The sequence below is a fragment of the Agelaius phoeniceus genome, chromosome 11, assembly GCF_051311805.1.
Source record: "Agelaius phoeniceus isolate bAgePho1 chromosome 11, bAgePho1.hap1, whole genome shotgun sequence".
Taxonomy (NCBI): domain Eukaryota; kingdom Metazoa; phylum Chordata; class Aves; order Passeriformes; family Icteridae; genus Agelaius; species Agelaius phoeniceus.
The window spans coordinates 39,977-57,556 of NC_135275.1; the positions used below are offsets into that span (position 1 = coordinate 39,977).

The 17,580-nt window shown below is 53.4% G+C and overlaps 2 long non-coding RNA genes and 1 other non-coding gene across 5 annotated transcripts in view; all 3 read left to right on the top strand.

Moving 5' to 3' along the window:
* Nucleotides 1-166: 166 nt before the first annotated feature.
* LOC143694991 (uncharacterized) lies at nucleotides 167-1,892 on the top strand. Its single transcript, XR_013183832.1, has 2 exons — nucleotides 167-266; nucleotides 742-1,892. It is a non-coding gene; the product is annotated as an uncharacterized LOC143694991 (long non-coding RNA).
* LOC129125175 (small nucleolar RNA SNORD45) lies at nucleotides 454-536 on the top strand. The gene has a single exon (XR_008534944.1). It is a non-coding gene; the product is annotated as a small nucleolar RNA SNORD45 (small nucleolar RNA).
* A 6,849-nt stretch (nucleotides 1,893-8,741) lies between the features above and the next one.
* The window catches only part of LOC143694988 (uncharacterized), a 31,764-nt gene continuing 22,925 nt past the window's right edge, over nucleotides 8,742-17,580 (top strand). The window contains exons 1-2 of one of the 3 annotated variants that reach the window (XR_013183826.1): nucleotides 8,742-13,561; nucleotides 14,839-16,925. This is a non-coding gene — a long non-coding RNA (uncharacterized LOC143694988). The remainder of the gene's footprint in view (nucleotides 13,562-14,838; nucleotides 16,926-17,580) is intronic. The other 2 variants (XR_013183827.1, XR_013183828.1) reach the window with 2 other exon arrangements.

Genomic DNA, 17,580 nt, shown 5'->3' on the forward strand with positions numbered 1-17,580 from the left:
ACCATTTTCTTGTAACCTAAAACTATATTTAACAAACTATTTAAGAAAATTGATGCAGCATAACTTTCTAACACCACACATATAATATTCATTTGAATATTTGCCAAAAGCCAATTGTAAAATACACATTTTTCACAAAAGTTTTTCCCCATGGTTTGATCACAACTGTGCTGAGGAAGAGGAAGACCCACAGCCAAATGAGGGAGACCTGTGGAAAAGCCTTGGTGCCCAGAGGGGATCCTGACCCCTGGCCTGGAGAGCTGCAGGTGAGAGAGAGAGATGAAAATTCAACATCTCCCAGAGCCCTTGGGCATGGAGAGCTGCAGGTGGGAGAAAGAGATGGAAATTCAACATCTCCCAGAGCCATGGACACACCGGACACAGGCTGCTCACCGCGGGGCTGGGGAAGGCACCGACCCTGGCTTCCCACAGAGGAGGAGGTGGCAGTGGCCAGGCCCGGGATGAGCGCTGGCATGTATTATCTGAGCAGAGCTGATGTCTCTCACGCTTTAGCTCTAGAATTACTCTGAGGCCCGGCCAGCTCCCGATCCCTCTGGCAGTGCAGCTTTTCCCACTGCTGGCATTGAGTGCTCAGGCCAGGCAGGGACCCAGCTTGGGGAGAGGGCTCTGAGGCAGAGGGGTAATTTCCAGAGTAGAAATCCATTTGGATTGAGGTGAAATGTGCATCTTTGAGTTCAGTCTGCAGCTTGCTGTTTAGTCTGACTGCGGCTGTTTTCACAGGGGTCCAAGGATGATGGAAGAGACGAGGATCTGACTCCATGTTTCAGAAGGCTTGTTTTAATATTTTATGACATATATTAAAACTATACTGAAAGGATGGAAGAAAGGATTTCATCAGAAGGCTAGCTAAGAATAGCAAAAGAAAGAATGATAACGAAGTTTTGTGGCTCTGACAAAGAGTCCAAGGCAGCTGACTGTGATTGGCCATTAATTAGAAACAACTACATGAGACCAATCACAGATCCACTTGTTGCATTCCACAGCAGCAGATAATCAATGTTTACATTTTGTTCCTGAGGCCTCTCAGGTTCTCAGGAGGAAAAAATCCTAAGGAAGGATTTTTCATAAAAGATGTCTGTGACAGTCTGACTGCCTGTTCTCACAGAAGCCTGTGCTCTAAGAAACTGCTGCAGCCAAGGATAGAGATAAAGGAGGGGCCCTTGAACTCTGAAACAGAGAGAGAGGCTGCCGTGGAAAGCAGGGTCAAAATGACCCAGGAATTCTTTTTGATAAAGTAGAATTCACAGGAAATGTAACAGGAAATCAGTACGATGAATATGTATGAACCTGTTGTGAAATTGCATGCAGATGTATTTGAGAGGGAGTATGTGAGTGTTTTCTCAGGGGTCCAAGGATGAGGGAAGAGATGAGGATCTGACTCCATGTTTCAGGAGGCTTGATTTATTATTTTATGACATATATTTAATTAAAATTATACTAAAAGAATGGAAGAAAGGATTTCATCAGAAGGCTAGCTAAGAATAGCAAAAGAAAGAATGATAACAAAGGCTTGTGGCTCTGACAGCATATTCCAAGAACTGTTTAGCATGGCTCCTCCTCAGTTCCACCTTTTTAGAGCATGGACATGCCTTGGTTGTGGTTTTGTTCCTTTTTTATCATTATCTTCAGTTTTGGCCACAGCCCACACTGCCTTCAGACGGTGAGTGCTGATGGCTGGCACATCTGTACCAGGTGTCTTCATCCCATGTTCATTGGATGTTATCCCAGCCAAGCAGGCATTGTAACACAAGCACACTTATATCAGCTATTTCACTATTATGTCTAAGCTTATAATTAACTACAGAAATCAAAACTGTATCTTTATAACAAAGTTATTTTAAGACCGCCCATATAAAATCCATGTTAACATTTGCGCAAAGCCAATATTGCAATATGTATCTACACCAGGGCCAAGGGCCGGGCGCCTCTCGGCGGCTCCGGCCCGGCAGAATTTTGGGGGTCCTGGTGTTGGTGCCGGCAGAGCCCCGGTGCTGGGCCGGGGGTGCGTGGGACCCTCCCTGGGTCAGCCCAGAGCCACGGGGGGATCGCCGGGGACCAGCGGGCTGGGGGCTGGGAGAGCGGAGAGGGTGGCACCGGAGCTGGGGGAGCCTCTGCAGCCTGCAGGGTCGGACATCCCCATAAGGGGCACCCAGGAGCCCGTAACGGGGAGCCCGGATAGGGGGAACCCCGGCAGCCTGGAGATGTTGGGACCATGGACGAGGGAGACCCTTGGGTACCCTGGGCCCTGAAACGGGGACCTCGCACAGGCGGCACCCCTGGAGCCCCTCTGACACCCACCTGGGGAGCCCAGGGAAGGGAGGAAGGGAACCTTTGGGATTGCCAGGAGCGTTTTGATTGATCTTGGGGCCATTTCTATTGCACAGAGTGGTTTGCGGTGTGGGGGGCAGCAGGGATCTGTGGGGTGGTTTGATGGAGCTGGAGTGGCTGTGGGGCTGGGAGGGGGTTTTAGGGCATCTGTGACCCCCCAGACACCCAGAGCTGCCCCCAGACCCAGCCCACAAGGTGCTGCTGGGGAACAGGGGCTCCATGTAGGGGTTTGTCTTCCTGGCACCGTGGGAGTGAGGGGGGATCCCCAGGTGCCATGTGTGACCCCCCCCATGCCAGTGTCACCCCCTTGTCCCTCCCCTCAGGGCTCCTGCCCCAGCTCCTGCTCCCCCAGAGGGAATTTGGGGAGGGGGCAGAGGGAGTGAGGAGCCCCTGCTGGGGGATGACCCTGGCCCAGCCCCTTTGTTCAGCACCAAGCTGGGCTCGGGGCCTCAGGAGGAAGAGGCCAATGGAAAGCAGATCCTGCAGGTGGGACAGTGCTTGGGGTCAGGGCAAGGTCCTGCCCTGCACACCTGGCTCAGGTGTGACCCTGCCTCAGCAAGCGAGTGGGACATTCCCATCCCCACAGATCAGGGCTGGGAGCAGCACTTGGAGCAGGGACATGGAAATACTGGGAGCCACTGGGAGCTCACTGAGAGGGTGAATTATCCTCCCCTGCCCTTCTCAGGCCACCCTGCCAGCTGAGAAATGCTCCTTGGGCCTCAGCCTTGGCCAACAGCCCCTGGGCTCAGCTCCTCTGCAGCTCATCACAAACACTGTCTGCTCCAGGCACTGCTGCTGCCCAACCAGCTCCTGGTTCCTTTAGCAGCAGCCCTGGGAACTGGTTTTGTTCCCTCAGTGGCACAAGATCCCTGTTCTCACCCTGCCAAAGAAAGCTGTTGGTGCCCAGTGCGGCCAGGATGAAGCATTGCTGGGACTGAAGCCCCTCTCTTGGGGCCCTGCAAACAGCGCTCCAAAAGGAGCCCTTGGAGCTCTCCTGGGCCAGAGACTCCCTCTGAGCAGAGCCTCTCCGAGCCGGGAACTCTCCCGTTTGCTGCACTCAGGGATTCTGAACAAGCACAGAGCCTGGGCCGATCCCCCCACTCCTCCAGGCTCAACCCTTTGCCCGCTGGGGAGATGCCAAAGCATCAGCAGTGAGCATTCCCTGCCCTCAGGGGAATTGCTCCCAGGTGCCTTGCACTGACTCTTTGTGTCTGTGTGCACACAGGAGTGCCTGTGCTGGGGAAATGTGGCAGAAATGCTGCTCTCTGAGGGCTTGGAGTGCCTTGCATAGCTGAGTCAGTCAGGCCTGTAGGGAAGGTTAAATCACAAGGTCTAAGTGAAGTTAAATGCTGCTAAGAGTTGTTCTTAGTTGCTAAGTTGTTACCTTCAATATAAGTTATCAGCTAAGTTAAATATTCTTAAGTGTTATTCCTCTGTTAAATTGCTAAGTCATAGTTTTAAGTTAGGTTAAATGCTGTTACACTCTGCTCTTTTGCAAATTTGTGGAGTTGAAAGTATCAGTTAAGGTTAAGGTATAAGTTAAGTCCTGTTAACTTTGAGCTCTGTTAACCTTTTAGGCCATATTCCTTTTATCCTTGCCCTCACTGTCCTTGTGTCACACACACACACAGAGGGACAGTTCTCGGTTCATTTCTGGTTTGACTGCCTGGATTCTGTTTGGTTTTGTTGTTGCTTTGTTTCCCTGGTGTGTCTGAAGTGTCCAAGCAGGAGCAGAGTGACTCTTGCCAAGGAACTTTGTGCTGCTGCCCTTAATATTAAATCTGTTTTTTGCTGCTCCCTTGCTGGGGATTTTTTCAGGGCTCTCAAGGCCTCGTTGGTAGCTGGGTGAAGGAGCCCTGGCCCAGGCTCTGGCCCTGGGGGACACGGGGACGCTGCCAGGGGGTCCCTGTCCCCCTGTGCCACCCCCAGGGCCCTGGCCCCCTGTCCCCGTGTCAGGCTCTGGGGTCAATCTCGTGGAACATCCTCTGGGGGAGGCTGCGGGGCCGGGGGCAGGGGGACCCGGGGGGACAGGGGACCCCGCTGTGCAGGAGCAGGGTTGGACTGCTCTGGGGGGAACTGTGAGTGGGGCTGGGGCAGAGTGACCTCCTCAGGGACCTCACACAGCCCTGTGATGTCACACTGCCCCTGTGATGTCACACTGCCCCTGTGCTGTCACAGAGCCAACTCTGTGTCACCTTGTGATGTCATACAGCAGTGCTGTGATCTCACAGAAGACTGATGTCACAAAGGTACCCTGTGATGTCACAATCTGTTCTGTGATGTCGCAGCCTGCTCTATGATGTTACACAGCCACCAGGTGATGTCACAACCCACCCTCTGATGCCACAGAGCCACCCTCTATGATGGCAGACTCTGCTCTATGGCCTCATATCCTGCTCTGTGATGTCACAGCCAGTTCTGTGATGTCACCACCCCCCAGTGATGTCACAAAACCCTCAAGAACTCAGTTCTATTGAAACACTGAAGTTTCTTGTACTTTGAAGAGATCCCTGTCAGGGACACAGCTGAGAAAGTGTCCCCAGGTTCCAGCTAGAGCAGAACACTGCAGGCAGTGATGCCAGGTGGGCACAAGCAAGGCAAAGGGGTGTCCTGTGCTGAGCAAAGCTGGATGTGTTTGAGGAATGCAAAGGGCCAAGGCCTGAGCCCCAGCCCCTGGCCAGGCAGATCCTGTCCCTCCCTCCTTGCTCAGGGCTCTTCCCGGGATGGGCACTGGCATGTGGGGATGTGCAATGCCAGGGGCAGGAGCGTGGGGCGGCCCCTGCCAGGCTGCTGAGCAGGGACAAGGAGGCAATGAGGCCCCAGGCCTGCAAGGGTCACTTGTCCCCTCCTGGCCCCAGGCCCAGCAGCCATGGCCAAAGTGCTGCCCAAGCTGGCTCTGGCAGGGCTGTCTTGCAGCTGCTGCCCATCCCTGTGCCCTGTGCAGCCCAGGCTGTCCCACGGTGTCCCTGCCCTGCGCCTCTGTCCCTGCAGGCTGTCGGCATCCCCCGGCTGCCCCACCTGGCTGGGCCCTTCCTTTGCTGACAGTTCTGCCTGGCCACTGCATGGTGTTTGCAGGGATTGAGCAATTAGGGCAAAGCTGTATCGCACTGTCTGTAAGGGGAGGAGTTCCTTAATAAGTACAGTAGGATATGATATAATATAGAGGAATAAAGCCATGGATCAGCCTTCTGCAATCATGGAGACAATGCTAATTATTACCTGGCAGGGAGCCTGCAACAACAGGCAAACACTGCAGTACTGATAAACAGAGGTAGAGCCAGGGGAGGGAGGCAGGTGGAAAAGGCTTTGTGCTTTCCCTGCCCTGAGGGGATCCTCAGCATGGCCTGAAGGTCTGCATATAGGAGAAAACAGTGAACACAAAACAGCCAAATGATAAACAGGCACCAACAGCAAGAAGCCCAAGTTCCCTGAGATTGGAGGTTTGAGGATCTGGGGGATTTCACAGAAGAACTGGCCCAGGGCATTGCCATGGCACAGGGGCAGGGAAAATGTATTGGCCATGTGCAGCAGAGCAGTGAGAAAGCCCCTGGCCCAGGCAGCTGCTGCCATGTGGGCACAAGCTCTGCTGCCCAGGAGGGTCCCATGGTGCAGGGCTTTGCAGATGGACACGTAGCAGTTGGAGCACATGAGGGTCAGGAATGAAAGCTCTGCTGTGATAAAGAACAAAAAGAAAAAGACCTGTGCAGCACATCCAGTGTAGGAGATGGTGCTGGGGTCCCAGAGGGAATTGTGCATGGCTCTGGGCACAGTGGTGCAGATGGAGCCCAGGTCAGTGAGGGCCAGGCTGAGCAGGAAGAAGAACATGGGCGTGTGCAGGTGGTGGCCGCAGGCTACGGCGCTGATGATGAGGCCGTTGCCCAGGAGGGCAGCCAGGGAGATGCCCAGCAAGAGGCAGAAGTGCAGGAACTGCAGCTGCCCTGGCTCTGCCAATGCCAGCAGGAGGAAGTGGCTGATGCAGCTGCTGTTGGACATTTGCTGTGGCTGCACGTGGGCACCTGTTCATGGAGAAAAGGACAGTGAAGGGTTAGAGGAGATACCTGTAACCAAAATCAAAGCCAATTCCCACACACCCTCCTTTGTAACACCTCCTTTGTAACACACATGGACACGCTCTTCTGTTTCAAAGTTCTGATGTTTTCTTTTTAAGCTCCTTCCATGTACTTCCTGGTATTCCTGGATATCAGAAACCCTGAGCATTTCTGCTGCCCTCTGGTAGAACAGAGTGATTTTCCTGAGGCAAGATAATGAGTGCAGACTGGGGGCAGATGATCTGTCACTTCATTCTGTTTGCAGTTCCTCTGGGCTTTCACTTTGCTCAGCTGGAGGATGTTCACACTCCCACGTTCCTCTTACAAACCCCAGGTACTGTGAGAGCAGATGGATCCAGCAGAGCCCAGCTCCACTTTTGTAGCCAAGGACTCACGTTGCTCATTCCACCAACCCAGCAGCATTTTCAGTGTCACAACACCTCTGCCCATGGATGTTATCACTCAGAGATGCTCCAGGACAGGTTTGCATGCTGGGGTGAAGCTCCCAGCCTGGACTGAAATGTCAGAGGGACTTGCAAGTGTCCTTCTGCTGGCATTGGCTGAAGGGAGATGCAGCTCCTTCCCTGGCTGCCCTGACAGCATTGCCCAGAGCCGGGCCCTGGGGACAGCGTCACCCTGAGCCAGCTGTGCCCCTCCAGAGCCCCCAGGGCCGGGCAGCTGCTCCCAGCCCTGTGCTCTGCAGAGGGAACTGGGCCCGGGGCTGCAGAGCTGCCCCACGGCTCTGCTGCAGCTCTGCCTGCACAGGAAGGGCTGCACACCTTGGAGCCCCGGGCCTGAGGGCAGAGGCTTGGCTGGGGCACAGGAGGGAGGGGGCTTGTTCAGAGGGAGGGGCTGCACTGCAGGGGATCCTGTGCACATCTCTCAACTCTCCCTGCCACAGCATTGCTGGGTTCTGTTTTCTCTCCTTCCCTGATCTCTCTGCTTCCTGGAGATTTTCCTCCTGCAGATGTTTCCCTGTGCCTATCTCTCTGTGCCAGCACTCACAGAGCCCAAAGCTCTGTGCACTCTCCTTGGCCTGACAGAACCCTGCCTGTTTGCAGGGCACTGCCTGGGGGCAGCTTCTCTTTGCAGCTTGCAGAAAGGACAGCTCAGACTGAGCCTGATGGCTCCAGCAAAGCTGCTGCTGCTGCTGTCCATGGGCAGAGTGGCTGAAGGCACATTAGGGATCTCCTGTGAGCCTGCTGGTCACTAAAAGGAACAGTTTGGTGGTCTCAGGCACCACTTGCCAAAATTCATAACTAATAATTCATAATCATCCTTTAATATTTTTGTCCCCCCTCCCTGCCACTCTCTAGTAGTAGGAATCTGAAGACAAAGTCTTAAGAAATTGCCTCATTTTAATCAAAATCCTTGTCTTGGAAATATTCTATGACTGATCAGAAGCCCTCAGCATGTGAGAGCTTCATGAGCATTTCAGCTCCCCTGCAGCAGAAATCCTCAGAGATGCACTGCCAGAGTCTGCAGGCATTGGGATGTTGCAGCTTTAGGAGATCAGTGCAGGAGCTGCAGCTGCATTGTCCTGCAGCCAGAGGTTGCTGTGCCAAGGGCTGGCAGTGATTGTGCCCCAGGCACTTCCCAGCCCCTTCCCAGCCCTGCCTGCTTGAAGCTCTCTGTGCCTCTGTGCTGTGCCCGGGCTGGCTGCAGGCAGTGCCCCAGCCCTGCTGGGCTGTGCACAGGAGCTGCTCCTGCCCAGAGCTGTCTCTCTGCAGCTCTGCTGCCCTTGCCAGGAGCTGCCTCTGGGCCAGGAGCCCGGCCCAGCTCAGCAGCACAGACACAGCACAAGGACTTTAGGAGCCTCTGGGCCTTTGTGCTCAGGCCCTGAACATCAGGCCCTGAGAGGGAGCTGAAGAAGCCTCTCCAGAACTCCAAGTCACAATCCAAAGTTTCTTGGACTTTGAGTGGCTCCCACTGAGGGACACGACAGAGAAAGTGTCCCCAGGCCCCAGGCAGAGCAGAGAACTGGAGGCACTGATGGCAGCTGGGGACAAAGAGAAGCCAAGGCTTGGTGCCCTGGGGCACAGCAGGGTCTGTGCCAGCAAGGGCTGGGAGGAGACACCTTGTGCTGAGGCCCTGGGGCCTCCTGGCCCAGCCCCAGCCAGGCTGGGCACTGCCAGCCCCTTGTCCTGCCCTCTGCATCCCCCCCTGGCCCACATCCCAGGGGCCTCAAGGATCTGCTGCAAGGAGTCCCTGGGGAGCCTTGCTCAGCAATGGCCCTGGCGGCTCCTGAATGCTCCCTGCAGGGGCTGCAGCTTTTTCAAAGGACTTGGGGTTTTGCTTTGGCTTTGCAGTCTCTGAGAGTTTTGTGCAATCATGGCCTCCAATTACCTGCTGTAATTAGTCCCTGCAGAGGCTCTGTCAGTAACACCACTCAGTGGGGCTCATGAATGCTTCAAGGTACTTCAGTTCTTTTAAGGTACTTGGTGTTTCCCTTTGGATACAGACTCTGGGAGAGCTTTGTGCAATCATGACCCCAATTATCTGCGTTAATTAGTCCCTTGAGGGCTTTGTACTGTCACTCAGTGGGGCTCATTAATGCTCTGAGACACTCAAGGTGTTGAAGGTACTTTGGATTTTCCTTTCCACACTGAGTGTCTGAGAGGTTTTTGTGCCATCCTGGCCACCAATTCTCTCCTCCGAGTAGTCCATGAGGAGCCTGTGTTGGACAGGGACCTCAGTGGGAACCATGAATGCCTGGAGACACTTTGGGTGTTTCCTCTGACTCTGACTCCTGGCAAGGTTTGTGCAATCTCCTCCCAGGCCCTGAGGTTCAAGGGCTCAGCTCCAAATGCACAGTGAGGCTCATGAGGATCAAGCAAGTCCTGACAAACCATGGCTCTGCCTTGATTTCCATCTGCTCTAGTGCAGTTCATCAGGAAGGTTTCTGTAGTGGTTTTGGTTCACCAATCTGAGATTTTTTGGCCAAAGCATCAATTAGTGTGATGTGGTTGGGTAATTACAAGTGCACTCACTAGAATACATTTACTCATTTCCTGCTGTGAGATAGGATTAAGAGAAAGGCAAAGTAGGCTCAAAGCTTTAAAAGGGTATAAAGAAAAGTTTGTCAATAGTAACTAAGAGTAATAAGAATTCAGAACACTTCTCCTCTCCCTACAACCTTTTCTTTCTTACTGGCAATGAAAAGACACAAAACCTAAAATTTTCAGTCAGTTTACCACCTCTAGAATAGTCTTTCTTCAGTTCACTTAGGGAGAGGAGTCTCCCTTTTATGCTGTGGAGACTTCTCTATAAGAAAACAGTTCTCTCGTGGCTCTCAATTCCCATGAAGAGCAGCTGCCCTGAAAATCTGCAATTGTGAATCCCTTCAATTTTTTCACAGCTTTTCCCAAAGCTGTGTTTATGGGTCATGTGAACTTATGGGGTATTAGTTTAAAGATTAGCTGTTTAAGAGCAAAGCTTCTCTTCATCTATTTCTGAAATCATCTTCATCTCTGAAAATAGAGATCCTCTTCTCCTGTGAGGGCACAGGGTCTCATCACTCTTTTCTCTTTCTCTGTTAAGCTTCTCATGGGATCACAGCTACTTCAACATTTGCTTACTTTAGTATGGAAGCCTTTGCTGAACAAGTCATCTCTCCATACTTTTCAATGTGTCATAGGGAATAAGAGAGTCTGATGCATCAATTACATCCTTCTCCATTGCTTTACAAGAGGATTTCAGCCCCAAGATCAAGGCATCTCCTCATCCCTCCCATCCAGGACTCAGCTTGCACTTCACTGACCTCTGTGTCTTCATGTTGCTCCTCTATGTGCCTGCACTTGGTCCTTTTCTCTCACTGGAGGGAGGATGGAAGCACTGAAAGAGTTCATATCTCACCCGGGGCCTGCAGATGGTTCCATGACCCCGTCCGGGCTCGGTGCTTGCAGCCGGAGCTGTTTTATGATGGAGGTTTCTGCAGCGGCTGCACTGGGGCTGTGTCAGGATCGGCCACACTGGGGCAGGGCCAGGATCTCAGCAGCCAGGCCAGAGCACAGCAGCAGCACGGCCGGGCCAGGGCTTGCAGCTGAACCCCAAGGGTGGCAGAATCTTGGCCGAGCTGGCCCGGCCCGGGGCTGCTCCTGGGGCCCAGTGGATCCTGGCTGGGCCCGGGCTGGCGGCGGGGCAGGGCTCAGCAGTGCCCAGATGTTCCCAACTGCAGCCATGGCCCGGCCCGGCCTCGGCCCCGCGGCCTCCCCTGCCCTGCCCGGCAGCCGATGGGGCCTGGCGGGGTCCCTGGGAAGGGGCCCGGCCCCACGGCAGGAGCCGCCCGGCCCGGCCTGGCTGAGACGGGGCCGGGTCAGCCTTGTTACCTCTTTGCCAGCCAGAAGGGAAAGAGACACTCCCAGGCTTTCTCATCTTTAACATGTGTCTTCACAGAGCCATATAAGCTGATTACTCATTGGTTTTGTGTCAGATACAGAGGAAACTGGTAGTGGCTTCTCTTAGAACATCAATTCCGTGATGCGAAACCACCACAACAGCACAGAGCGCAGAGCTGCTTTGTCCATATGTAGAGCTCATGTGCCTAAGGCCTCAAAACCCCTCCTTCTGAGGTCTCTGGCCCTCTCCAAGGTCTCTGGGCCCTCTCCAAGGTGTTTTCAATTGAAAACATTCAGCTCAGAGTCTAAGAAAATCAGTAGAGGACAGGGCCAGCCTGACCTGTCTGTCCTGGCTACTTTTGTCTGGGAGCATTCCTTGGATATACAGAATTTGGGAGGCCAAATGCTAATTTTGGCCATGGTCCCTGGACAAGAATGCCGGTTCTTTTCCATAGGAACGAAGGAACAGAGCCTCAGTGTTTCAGGGGCAGATGAGACTTGACCACCAGAGGCCAAGGCCAGCCAGAGCTGGCAGATTTTGTTCTGAGAGATACCCTTGCATATAGGAAATTTTTAGGGAGAGTACCAATTTTGGCAATGGATGCCAGAAAAGAGGAATGGTTCTTTTCCATAGCAAGGAAAACACAGAGTCCCAGTGCTCCAGGAGCTGATGAGAGGCAGCCCTTGACATCCCAACATCAGCCAGACCTGTCAGGGAGCCCCTGGGAGGCCAAGCCAGCCAGACCTGTTCCATGTTCCCTGGCTTCCATGGGGCCCCACAGTGTCCCAATGGTCCCTTGCTTCCCTGAGGCCCTGAGGTGTCATAATGCCCCCTTAGTGACACAAGGCCCTGAAGGGTCCCAATGGTCTCCATGGTTCCATCAGGCCCCACAGATTCATAAGGGTGTCTGGGTTCCAGGAGGCCCCTCTGTGTCACCACGGCCCTTTGGTTCCATGGGCTCCACTGCTGCCACAATGATCCCCTTGGTTCCATGAGGTCCCCACAGTGTCCCAGTGATCTCCATGGGAAGGAAAGAACCCAGCCCCAGTGTTACAGGGGCAGTCACCAGAGGCCAAGGCCAGCCAGACTTGATGAAAATGGCAGATTTTGCCTGGGAGCACCCTTGGATATACAGAATTTTAGAGGTGAGATTTGAGACATGGACATCTGGAGGAGTAGCACAGTTCTTATCCATATGAAGGAAAGCACAGAACACTGGTGGTGTTTCAGGGGTAGATGAAACATGGCCATCAGAGGCCTAGGCCAGCCAGACCTCTCTGTCCTGGCAGCTTTTGTCTGAAAGCATCCCTTGGATATAGGGAATTTGGGAGGTGGAAGCCCAATTTCAGCCATTTCTGTGTAGATAAGAAGGACGGTTCTTTTCCATAGGAAGGAAAGCACAGAGCCCAAGTGTTCCAAAGGGAGAAGAGGCGAGAGGTGGCTCCTGGGAGGCTCAGCCAACCAGACCTGTTTGTCCTGGCTGCTTTTGTCATGGAGGAATCCTTGGATATATGGAATCTGGGAGGAGGAATCTCAATTTTGGCCACGGACACCTTGAGAAGGACAGTTCTTTTGATTTCATGAGGTCCCCACAGTGTCCCAGTGATCTCCATGGGAAGGAAAGATCCCAGCCCCAGTGTTGCAGGGGCAGTCACCAGAGGCCAAGGCCAGCCAGACTTGACAGTACTGGCAGATTTTGCCTGGGAGCAATCCTTGGATATGCAGAATTTTAGAGGTGGAGTCCCAATTTCAAACATGGACACCTAGAGAAGAAGGACACTTCTTTTCCATAGGAAGGAAAGCACGGAACACCGGTGTTTGAGGGGCAGATGAAAGGTGGCCACCAGAAGCCTAGGCCAGCCAGACCTTTTTGTCCTGGCAGCTTTTGTCTGAAAGCAACCCTTAGATATAGGGAATTTGGGAGGTGGAATCCCATTTTTGGTCATTTCTGCACAGATAAGAAGGACTGTTCATTGCCATAGGAAGGAAAACACTGTGACCTAGTGTTTGGAAAGCAGGTGAGAGGCAGCTCCCAAGAGGCCAAGGGCAGCCAGACCTGTCTGTCCTGGCAGTTTTAACTTGGGAGCAATCCTTGGATGTACAGAGTTTTGGAGGTGGAAGGTCAGATTTGGCCATGGGCACCTGGGCAAGGTGGATGATTTTTTCCTATAGGAAAGAAAAGTGAAAAGTCCAAGTGTTTTGGAAGAAGATGAGGGGTGGCCAACCTTAGGCCAAGGGCAGCCAGATCTGCTCTCCTGGCACCTTTCATCTAGGGGCTATCCTTGGACATAGGGCATTTTGGAGGCGGAACATCAATTTTGGCCATGAGCACCTGGACAGGAAGAAGAGTTCTTTTTATTGGGAAGGAAAGCACTGGGCCCCAGTATTTCAGAGGCAGATGAGTGACAACCCTCAGGAAGCCAAGGCCAGCCAGACTTGTCAGTCCTGGCAGCTTTTGTCTGGGAGCTATCCTTGGATATAGGGAATGCTGGAGGCAGAGTCCCAATTTTGGCCATGGGTGCCTGATCGAGATGGATGGGTTTTTTTCCCCTAAGAAAGAAAAGCACATGGGCCCAGTGTTTCAAAGGCAGATGAGGGGTGGCCCCTGGGTGGCCAAGGCAGGCAGACCTGTCTCTTCTGGCAGATTTCATCTGGAAACAATCTGTGCATAGAAGGAAATTTGGAGGAGGAATTCCAATTTTGGCCATGGTCCCCTGGAGGAGAAGGACAGTCCTCTCCCATAGGAAGGAAAGCACAGAGCCCCAGTGCTTCAGGGGAAGATGAGAAGCAGCCCTCGACATGCCAAGGTCAGCCAGACCTGTCAGGTGAGTGCCAGGAGGCCCAGCCAGACAGACCTGTTCCATATTCCCTTGGTTTCATGGGACCCCACAGTGTCACAATGGTCTCCTTGGTTCCATGAGGCCTTGGAGTGTCACAATGGCCCCGTGCTTCCATAAGGTCTTGCAATGTCACAATGGCTTCATGGTTCCCCAAAGCCCTGATGTGTTACCATGCCCCTCGGCTCCATGTGCCCTCACTGTGTCACAGTGGCTCCTCTGTGGCACTCTGGGGTGCACAAGGTCACCATGGACCCTTAGTTCCTTGGGCCCCTGAGTTTCACAATGATCTCCTTGATTCCATGAGGCCCCACAGTGTCACAATGGCCCCTTGGTTCCATGGGCCCCAACAGTGGCACAATGGCTCCTTGGTTCCATGGGCCCCAACAGTGGCACAATGATCCCCTTGGTTCCACAACTTCCCACAGTGTCACACTGGCCCCTTGGTTCCATGAGGATCTGGAGTGTCACACAGGTTTTTGACATTTGTCCTTGCCGTCCCTCACATCCCACTGCCCCACAAAGAGCCCCGAGGCAGCTGTGAGGGACAGGCCCTGCTGGCCCAGGCTGGGCTCAGGCCTTGGCCTTTCTGCTTCCCCCAGCCAGCCCAGGCCTTGCTCAGCATTGCAGTTCCCTGCTCAGAGCCTTGGGCTCCCTGCAATCCTGGCCTCAAGGATCTGCTCTCAGCAGTCCCTGGGGAGTCTTTGGTAGTCCCTGCCCTCAGTGGGGCCCAGTGATGCTCCAAGGGACTTTGAGTTTTGCTTCTGACTCCTTGAGCAGCTTCTTCAACCTTCTCTCAGTGCTTGAGGGTCCTGGACTCAGCCACAAATCCTCTGTGGGGATCATGAAAATACAGAAAGCCCTCAGAGGCTCTTTTCCTTCCCTTCCCTTCCTTCCTTCCTTCCTTCCTTCCTTCCTTCCTTCCTTCCTTCCTTCCTTCCTTCCTTCCTTCCTTCCTTCCTTCCTTCCTTCCTTCCTTCCTTCCTTCCTTCCTTCCTTCCTTCCTTCCTTCCTTCCTTCCTTCCTTCCTTCCTTCCTTCCTTCCTTCCTTCCTTCCTTCCTTCCTTCCTTCCTTCCTTCCTTCCTTCCTTCCTTCCTTCCTTCCTTCCTTCCTTCCTTCCTTCCTTCCTTCCTTCCTTCCTTCCTTCCTTTTCAAGTCTCCAGGGCTGATTGGAGTCAGTTTGGAGTTCTCTTAAGGAGGAAGATTTCAAAATGCACCTCATAATTTTTTTCTTTCATCAAGAGAGTATTTTTTTATTTTCCAGTTCAGAGAAGAGCTGATGGAAGAATTCCCCAGGTGATCTTGATGCTGAATGTCTCCTTAGGAGGTCTGGGCACAGAGAAGAATGAGGCCCTTGAGGGCTGACCCTGTTTGGACAAGCTGCTCCTCACCCCCACCCTCACCGTGTCTGACATGGCCCACCTGGGACTGGCACCCCTGTGGCCTGCAGCAGAACCTTGTCCCCTGAACTCTGCAGCTCCATGACCCAGCCCATTGCACCATGTCCCACCTACTCTCCTCAGGGCTCTGCCTGCACACAGGCCCAGGAGAAGTTTTCCTGTTGGGAAGGAAAGAATGGAAAAGCATGAACAGGTTCTCCAAAGAACAAACCCCACCCAGGAACCACCTGCTCAGTCCAGGCTGCCTGGAATGGTGTCACCTTTCTAGAAGGGACAGGGTGAGCAGAAGTGATCTCTGGAAGCAGAATTCTCTGACTCTTGCCAGCTGAATTCTCTGTCCCTGTCCTTTCCCTGGATCTCTGTTGCAGATGGAAGCTGCTGGTGCCATCCTCACCTTTAACCTCTCTTTTGAATGCAAACAGATGTCCCCAGGTGTGTTAAGCAGGATCTTCTCAATGTTTCTACAAAACTTTTGTACTTTTCATGGAATGAAGGGGCCATTTTGGGGTGACGTGGAAGCAAGGAGTCAATTGGGACCCTGGGGTCCCATGGAACCAAGGGGCCGTGGTGATACAGCAGGGCCACGTGGATCCAGTGGTCCATTGTGACACTGTGGATCCAAGGAGCCCATGGAGACACCCCCAGAGCCTCATGGAACCAAGGAGTCCATGGTGACCCAGCGGGGCTGCATGGAGCCAATGGTCCATGGTGACAGTGCTCATCCAAGAAGTCCATTGCGACACTGTGGAAGCTCATGGAGCAAGGGAGGCCATTGTGACACTGAAGAACTTCATGGCACCAAATATCCATGGTGACACAGCAGGGCATCATGGGAACCAAGGAACCGCTGTTGGCATAGGGAAACTCATGGAACCAGGGGCCCTTGTGGCACTGCAGAACCAACAGAGCTGCTGGACCTTGTCCCCTGGCCCTGCACAGCTCCTTGGGAGGCACAGCAGGAGCAGCACCCTGGGAGCCTCAGGAATGCCCCTCTAGGATCCACGTCACACTGCCAGGGGCTGGAATTCCAGCTCCTAGCCAGGAAAAGATGGTCCTGCTCTTGAAGGCAAAGCTTTTAAGAAGGAGCCAAAAGCCAAGTGGAGCAAGTTCTTACAGTGACATTTCACTGACAGCCTTCATAACTTCACTCATGGTTGTTGTAGCTCCTGCATTGGGAATTAAATCAGGGGAGCGTCTTTGGTGGGAGCTGCCCTGGATCAAGAAAGACACTGAGAAAGAAACTGAGCAGGCAGAGAAAGGCAGGAGAGAAAGGAGGACACAAACACAATCAACTGAGAAGGTGGTACTCTGAAAACAGAAGTAGAACTGATTGAAAATGAATGGGATAGAAAGAAATAATTTTGTAATTTGATTTCCTATCAAAACACAATCTCCTCCCTTTCTCACAAACCTCCTCCCAGTGTCATTCAGCAGGGCTGTCAGAAAGTTCTTTGTTGTGACTGGATATTCCAGGTTGCAGCCACAGGGAAAGAGGGAATGGGGATTTTCCTGCTCCTGGGGAGTTTGACATCATCAGCTGAGGAGAGAAGGAGGCACCAGAAGAAAACGGCAGCTGGGCTTCATCATCCCACAGACAAGAGGGAGGGGAAAAACAAGAGGAGGATGAGGTGCAGGACAAAGAAGAGGAAGAGGATGAGAAGGAAGAGGAGGCCATGGATGAGGAGGAGGAGAAAGATGAGGAAGATGAGGAAGACAAGGAGGAGGGGGAGGAAGGGGATGAAGAAGAGGAGGAGGAAGATGAGCAGGTGGAGAGGGAGGAGGAAGATAAGGACGAGGATGAGGAGGAGGACCACAAGGAGGACAAGGAGGACAAGGAGGAAAACAAGGAAGTGGAGGAGGAGGAGTACGAAGACGTGGATGGGGGAGAAGGAGAAGGAGGAGGAAGAGGACGAGGATGTGGAGGAGGAGGAGGCAGAAAAGGAGGAGAAGGGTGAGGATGAGGAGGACAAGGACAAGGACGTGCAGGAGGAGGAGAATGAGGGTGAGGACGAGGAGGACAAGGACGGGGAGGAAGGCGAGGAGGAGAAGGAGAAAGAGTAGGAGGAGTACAAGGACATGGAGGAGGCAGAGGAAGACATGGAGGAGGAGGACAAGGATGATGAGGAGGAGGTGGAAGAGGAGGAGGAGGGTGAGCTGAATGAGGAAGACGTGGATGAGGAGAAGGAATAGAGCACGTCAACAAGGACAAGGAGGAGGAGGAGAAGGAGAAGGAGGAGGATGAAGACATGGGGGAGGTGGAGGAGGACGAGGAGGAGGAGGCAGAGAAGGACAAGGAGTATGACGTGGAGGAGAAGGACACAGAGGAGGAGAAGGAGGAGGAAGAGGAAGAGGAAGAGGAGGAGGAGTGGGTACAGGATAGGGAGGACAAGTAAGAGGAGGATGAGGACGAGGACAAGGACAAGGAGGCAGACAAAGAGGAGGAGGAGGGGGAGGGGGCGGAGGGGAAGGGGGAGGACGAGGACATGGAGGATGCCCATGAGGAGGAGGAGGACTATGAAGAGGAGGGGGAGGAGGAGGAAGAGGACATGGAGGAGGCAGAGGAGAATGAGGAGGAGGACAAGGACGAGGAGGAGGACGAGGACAAG